The sequence below is a fragment of the Peromyscus maniculatus genome, chromosome 19, assembly GCF_049852395.1.
Source record: "Peromyscus maniculatus bairdii isolate BWxNUB_F1_BW_parent chromosome 19, HU_Pman_BW_mat_3.1, whole genome shotgun sequence".
Taxonomy (NCBI): Eukaryota; Metazoa; Chordata; class Mammalia; order Rodentia; family Cricetidae; genus Peromyscus; species Peromyscus maniculatus.
Window position 1 is genome coordinate 73,886,169 of NC_134870.1, and position 7,954 is coordinate 73,894,122.

Here is a 7,954-nt window from a genome sequence, read left to right on the forward strand (position 1 = left end):
CCTCTCTTCGGGAGCTCTATTCTGCATCTCTAACAAGCATCTGAATGAATGCACAGCATGAGCGGCAGTGGACTCTTTGGGATGAATTCTGAAGGACAGTGTCATAGCCCAGTGTAGCAGGAATCTTAGATGGTCTTATTAATAAAATCAAACCTGAGTGAACTGGAAGATCAGAGAACCAGAACAAGCCACAGCTAACCTCACCTGGTCAACTTCTCAGCTGATCATGTTTCCTCAGACTGGAAGCCTCTGTGTCCTCAATGGCTCTCTGCTGAACTGTGCTGCTAAGAAGCCTGAAAGCTTAACCAGCCAAATGCCTCTAGTTTCTGGCCCTCACGTCTTATATACCTTATATACGTTTCTGCTTTCTACCACAACTCCCTGGGATTAAAGGCATGTGTCACCATGCCTAGCCGTTCCCAATGTGACCTTGAACTCACAGAGATCCAGAGGGATTTCTACCTCTGGAGTGCTAGGATTAAAGGTGTGAGTGCCACCATTTTCTAGCCTTTGTATCTAGTGGCTGTTCTGTCTCTGACCTCAGATAAGTTTATTAGGGTGCACAATATTTTGGGGAACACAATACCACCACAGCCCAGCACTGCCTTGGCTAAATTACAGATGAACAGGATGTGTGAGGAAGGCTTGGGGACAGAAGCCCCTTACAGCGCCATTCCTTGTGGAGAGAATACAGACCTGCCCAACTCACTCAGGGACTTTTAGGACCTGATTCATTTGTGGATCACACACTACCAGTAATTATCTGGAAATTGTACCCTAAAATTGCTTCAAATTTGCCCTAAATGAAGTGCAGATAATTGTTGTAATTAGAAAGGGGATGTAGCCTAGGAAAGCTGCAGATAAAAGAGAGATGAAATAATGTTGGCGCTGAGTGACAAAGACAGAGGCTGAGTTCAAACATAATTCTGGTTTTTGAATGCCCTTTGGAAGATAAGGTATTAAAATACCCAGATCACTAATTAAGCCATCTGCCTCACTCCGGCACTGTGAGTTCACACAGACGCTCACGCTTACCGCATTAAAGTAGAATTTCCTTAGGGGAAGGGCCTTCAAAAGAATGAGAAGTCCTGTCATTTGCCTAGCTAGGCTGAATGCACCTGGTCTTTGGAGTTCCATCTCCTTTAAGCAGCCCCACCTCCCATTTTTTAAGAACCACTCCGTCGTCATTGACTTACTGAAGAAGCCACAAAGCAAGTTGACATGTTCAATAAAGGAACAAGAGTAAATTACCGTGCCTGTGACATTCATTTAACAAACGTAAGTAACCGGCCTTGCACTGTGAGAGTCCATGTCTAAACCCCCTCCTACCCCCATCATTTGGAAATCTCAGAAAAACAAAGATAAGGACAGAGGAACATTAAGCTCCAAAATGTAAAATCGTGTGCCGAGCGGGCAGCACAGTCCAGACAGCACCTGCTTGGCAAACACAGGAATCTAAGTTCACTTGATCCCCAGGACCCACCTACAGAGAACCTGGGCGTGGTAGCACATGCTGGAAATCCCAGAACGAGGGAGGGAGAGGCAGGCAGAGCCAGGGCTTGCTGACTGGCCGGCCCAGCTTACTTGGTGAGTTCCAGGTGAATGAAAGATTCTGTCTCAACAAAACAAGGGAGATGACTCCTAAGGAGCGACAGGTCATATTTTAACCTCCACATGCACGTGTGGATCGGCACGTAAGAGAAAAGAAGCAAAATTTAAAATTCTGAGAAATCGGAATGTCACTGGCCTAGGGTATACAGTCACCCAATGATTTCAGCTTCCGGCATGCACACAGGAATGAATTTGGAGTCCTGGCATGCTGTTCTCAGTCCACTTCTAGTCAAGAATTCCAATTGCCTTAAATTACTGTTATATGGTGGAGATTTGCTTCCCGCTGCTGGGGTGAAGCACTGCCTTTGTCTGCTGCCTGTGGGGTACCAAGGTGTGAGAAGGCTTCCTGCTGCCTTCTAGAGCCTGGATCCCGAATCCCTGCAGCACATACCAGCACACTCTGCTAGTGGGAAAACCACCCAAATGGCAGAATGAGGGCCTTGTTGTTCACATCCATTGTCAGCCTGGCAAGCCTGTGTGCCAGCCCAGAGGGGCCTGCCCACTACCCCACCCTCTTCCCCAGGCAGAGGGGTAGTGTGGTGACATATTGCATATCAAATAAAGCTTGTCTGAGGATCAGAGGACAGAGCCAGCCACTAGGTTAAACATAGATGCCAGGCAGTGGAGGCACACACCTTTAATCCTAGCACTCGGGAGGCAGAGATCGGTCTGGACCTCTGTGAGTTCAAAGCCACCCTGGACTACATGAGACTGATTCAGTCTAAGAGAGAAACAGCCAGGCAGGGAGTCACACACCTTTAGTCCCAGCACTTGAGATCTTATGCCTTTGCTACTAGCATTTGGGAAGCACACGACTTTAATCCCAGCACTAATAATAATATGGCTGGGCAGAGAAAGGTATATAAGGCATGAGGAGACAGGAACTAAGCCCTTTCAGCTGAGGACTCAGAGGTTTTCAGTCAGGATTCCTGGAGACAGGATCTCGCCTTCCATTCAACCTGAGGATTCAGTAGTGGTGAGAAGTTTCTCCAGTGGCTTGTTCCTTTGTCTCTCTGATCTTTCAGTATTTACCCCAATATCTGTGTTGCTCGAATTTCTAAAGGTCTTTTAATAAAAACCCAGAACTAGATATTGGGGTAAATGCTGAAAGATCAGAGAGACAAAGGAACAAGCCACTGCCACGTCTCACCTCACCAATTCCACGAATCCTCTGACTGAAATCCTCTGAGTCCTCACCCACCCAAAAGGCTCCAGCCAAAAAAGACTCTAGCTGAAAGGGATGCATCTGCTGAAAAGCCTCTAGTTTCTGTCTGCTCACACCTTACATACCTTTCTCTGCCCAGCTATCACTTCCTGGGATTAAAGGTGTGTGCCACCACCACCACCACCACCACCACCACCACCACCACCACCACCACCACCACCTGGTTCTGTTTTTCTCTTAGACTGAGTCAATCCAGAATGGCTTTGAACTCACAGGGATCCAGACAAATCTCTGCCTCCTGAATGCTAGGATTAAAGGTGTGCACCACCACTGCCTGGCTTCTATGTTTAATCTAGTGGCTTGTTTTGTCTTCTGATTCTCAGGCAAATTTTATTAGGGTACACAATATATCACCACATTTTTTGTCTAAAATAATAAAAGGTTATAACTAATATAAGAAAAACTATATGCAATAAATATAATACAAACAGCCAAGAATTACATTAACAATGTCTAGTCCATTAACATTTGACAGATTCAGAGAAAATGCTACACTATTTATTCTATTTTGGTGAATCCAAAGTGTTGTGCCTAATTCACTTTATATCCTAACTTGTATTACCAACTGAAAACTATCTTTTGATGTCTTTCAAACTTTCACACTTTACACCTCTTTAGTGAGTTTCTTTTCTGAATTTGTTAACAAGGAAAACTATAACTATCTAATCTTCAACTCCCTCAGAGACCCGAGAAAGAAATAATATTACCTAAGTAAGCAAGAAGTGCAAACAAGCAACTTTCAAATATTTGAGAAATAACAGAAACATCTGGCTGCCTAGACAGTCACCTAAGATTCCTCTGCAACATTGGGGCATCCATCTTTGGCCTACAGGTTTAGCATATCTGACAGACTTATCTATGAAACAGGGTTTTCTGAAGGGCTGTCCTACTTTGTCTTGACAAAGTTCAGCAGTACTTTCTTTTGTGCCCTGCTTGTCCCAGTTGGACAGCACACTGTCAGCAGTCAAGGCAAGGGCACTGTCTTGCCCTTTTACCACAAGGAAAGTAAACTTCAGATGGAGTTTCTTCTATGCCCATCATCTTCTCTGAAGTATATTGGTGCTGCCCAGAGCAGACATGTCTCATTGTCATTAAAAAAAAAAGAATCTATGTTACTAAACTAAAACATCTTAAATTCCATATTCTGTAGAACTGTGAAGTGTTTGAAAATGACCTGTCTATCTAAAATATATCTCTGATCAAAATGTATAAAAAAGTAAATTTAAAAAATAATGTTCAAATAAGGTTTCATGTGAGATCTGTGATCTAGATGCAGTTAACAAAATGGTTTTAAAAGTGTGAAGAGCCAGGTGCAGTGGTTCATGTCTTTAATCCCAGCATCTGAGAGGCAGAGGCAGGCAGATCTCTGTGAATCTGAGGCCAGCCTGGTCTATATAGTGAGTTCCAGGCCAGCTGGGGCTACATAGTTAGACTCTGTCTTGAAACAAACAAACAAACCACCCAAAAGGCTCCAGCCAAAAAAAAAATGTGTGAAGCAACGGTTTGGGGACGAAGGTAGACTGCAGCATGAAGAGCGTCTGGTACTGGGGAAGTTGTCTTTGGCTTCCGGTCTTGGTGCCCTGGGCAAATGTTTGTTGGTTGACATGATCAAGTATTTGAGTACTAAGGAGATGAGTCTTTGCGAACTTCCCTGTAGAGTATCCACCAGAGGTCTGCTCAGACATAGGTTAAGCCAATAGAAAGTCTTTATTAGCCAGTCTGTGGTTACAGCAGGGTGTTCTGGATCCCAGTGTGGCCCTAGCCTTTCTCGTGGTGATCTTTTAAGAACAAAAACCGTGATCTGGGTTGACATATTTCACTTAACAAGAACAGTTAGCCAGAAGCCAAAAAGCAAGGTTAGTACATTTAGAGACTTTCCCAGACTATAGTCTTTGATGAATTAGGTCTCTGTTTTCATTTTGGCAGGACGTGCTGTCTACATGCTCAGTTGTGTGGCTTGAATGGTACTTCCATCATGGAGTCAGTTGTGCTAAGGTCTAGGGACCTGTTAGAACTTATCTGGCCAAATGTTTTACAAAATAATGATATCCATTTAAACAACCTTCACAATGGACAATCATGTAATTATAGCTGTTCATAGCTTAGTGTTAGCCCCATACTGCTGCCTGTCGCTGCAGTCCACAAAATAGAAATGCCTAAACTGTACACCAAGTGTCCCTGACACAGGCTCGGCACACTGCCACAGCAAGCTGGGTTATAGGCCTGTTACTAAGCCTTGGTTTCTCGTTTCTAAATGAGGACAGTCATGCTTACTTTGAGTAATATAAAAGTTAGATTGCTGGGCCCGTGGAGCAGGCCTAACAAAGCTATTGTTTATTTTGAAAATTACTTCTCCTAAGGTGAGCAAATTGTAAGGAGGGATAAGACATCTTACTGGCACTTTGTCTTAGATTAATCACCTAGAAATAAATCATTGTCTTAAAAAGACGGTTCATGCAAGAAGGCCTTAATGTATTCAGGTGAAACCTCCAGAGGCTTAATGGAGTTGAACCATGAAAATCACCTCTCACTGCAAAAAGCCTACTTCCTGGACAGCTATCATCTTTCCTACCCTCATTTTTGAAAATCAAGTGACAGAAAAGCTAATTAAAATGTAGATCACAGAATAAATGCTCCTGAAGAGTGGGAAGTAAGAGTCGGCCAGTCTCCATGTCAGGAAGATGGATCTTTGCTTTATAGGAAGCACTTCTTTTCCCTCACTGACCAGTGACCACTGACTATTGACTGAATTCCTTACCGAACGCCCCTCAATCCACTCTTCCGAACACAAGCCTGTGAGCAATTTCCCCCATGTTGGCTCTATTTGAAAAATAACAGAATTAACCCAGTACTGGACTGTGAAAAAAATCACACATGCAATTCCCCAGAAAATGAAATCCCTTAAAAATTCACATACACAGGACTTAACAAAAATATGTCTAGCAAAACAAGTTTTTGTTTTTGTTTTTGTTTTTTAAAAAAGGACAGACACGAGTGGGACACACATCTATAGATAGCAAAGATAACATGTAGAAACCCCACCTTTAGAACATCATTACTACCAGTTAGACATGGGCTGTAGGCGACCACTTCTACCAACACACAGGGACAAGGTACATGGGAGGACATGGGGACACTCCTGCTTTCCCAGGGGTGACTCTGTTTTATATGTTTCTGTTTCAGTATGCTTCTGAGTAAATCAGGAGGCTTTAGTGCCTAGGCTTCTGCCTCAGTGTGCACAGGGCGCTGCCTGAGGGGCCCCTGGGGGCCATGATGATGCTACAGGTATGCCTCATAGAGCCAGGAAATCACAAGACCATGGGAAGTGAAGTGAAATGGCCACTGAGAGGCTGGGAGAATAGCAAAGCTGGCTATCTACTCTGGGATGCTTCCCTTTAGATTTCAGGACATCAGTTTTGGATTTCATTCTGTTTGTTATCTCCTCCACAGCCCATGGAAGGTACTGAAAAATATACATGTAAGCTGGACTACTTGCCAACATCGAGAACAAGCCAGACACTGCCAAGTTTCTGGGCTGAGTCCTTCAGGCAAGACTGAAATCTTGCACCCTCTGCCTTGTACTTGTAAACTAGCGACATTTGGAGTGACGTGTGCCCCAAAGCTAGCCTACTCACAACAGTTGCCAGCATGACCACTGGAGCTCCAAGAACCAGCAATTGTCTGTCCTTAAAGAGAAGTGAACATAGTTGAGCCTCACCGTCATGAAGGGAATGCAATGGACACTGTGATTCAATTATTACTGAGGCTAAATCTGCCCATCATGAAGAAGCATTGTCTGATGTCCCAACTTGCTTCCTTTTGCTGTGATATATAAGTAGAAGTTTCTGTCCCACCAGCAACACCCACATACCCAGCAGCTGCTTCCCAGATAATTGACTCTGAGGCTTAATATTACTTACAAATACTTGGCCAGTAGCTCAGGCTTATTACTAACTAGCTCTTACACTTAAATTAGCCCATTCTTATCTATGTTTAGCCATGTGGCTTGGTATCTTTTCTCAGTACAGCATTTTCATCTTGCTTCTTCTATGTCTGGCTGGCGACCCCTGACTCCAGCCTTCCTCTTCCCAGAATTCTCCTAATCTGGTTGCCCCACCTATACTTCCTGCTTGGCTACTGGCCAGTCAGTGTTTTATTAAACCAATTCCAGTGACAAATCTTTACAGTGTACAAGAGGATTATTCCACAGCAGTGATAAGCACCATAACCAAAGTAATGTGGGAGTAAAAGGTTTATATCAGATTACAGCTTTCAGTGTACAGTCCATCATTCAGGAAAGGTGAGTCAGGAACTCAAGCCACAAACCCGGAGGCTGAAACTGAAGCAGAGGTCTTGGAGAAATGCTGCTAACTGGCTTACTCCTAATGGCTTGGTCAGTCTGCTTCCTTATACAACCCAGGACAACCTGTCTGAGATTGGCACTGTCCACAGTAAGCCTGGACCTCCCATATCAATTAGCAATAAAAAAAAAATGACTGATAGACATTGTCATGGACCCTTCAAATTGTATTATTTCATTTTTCTTAAAAACTGAATAATATTATATTGTATAAAATGTAACACATTTTTGTTAAGTATTCATCACTTGATGGACATCTAGCCTATGATAAACAAAGAAATAATGAACGGGTAAGTAGGATAGTAGACTGTATCTATATAGTAAGATATAGCATCATCTTTGGGGTATATGCCTAAGAGCAATATAGCTGGATCTTGTGATAGATCTATTTCTTGCTTTATGAGAAACCTCTACACTGATTTCCATGGTGGCCATACCATCTTTCACTCCCACCATCAGGAAAAGGTGTTCTACTCCCCCCACATCCACACCAGCATTTATTGTCATCTTTCTTTTAAATCTTCTCCACTCTGACTGGGGTAAGAAAAAATTTCTGAGTAGTTTTGATTTGCATTTCCCTGGTGGCTAAGGATGTTGAACATTTTTAAAAATGATTCACAAGTCATTTGCATATCATCTTTTGAGAACCCTCTGTTTAGTTCTTTGTCCTAGTTTTTAATTAGATTGTTTCTCTTTTTGAATTTAGCATTTTGAGAATTCCATATGTAAGTATGCACATCATCTCTACCCATCCCTTC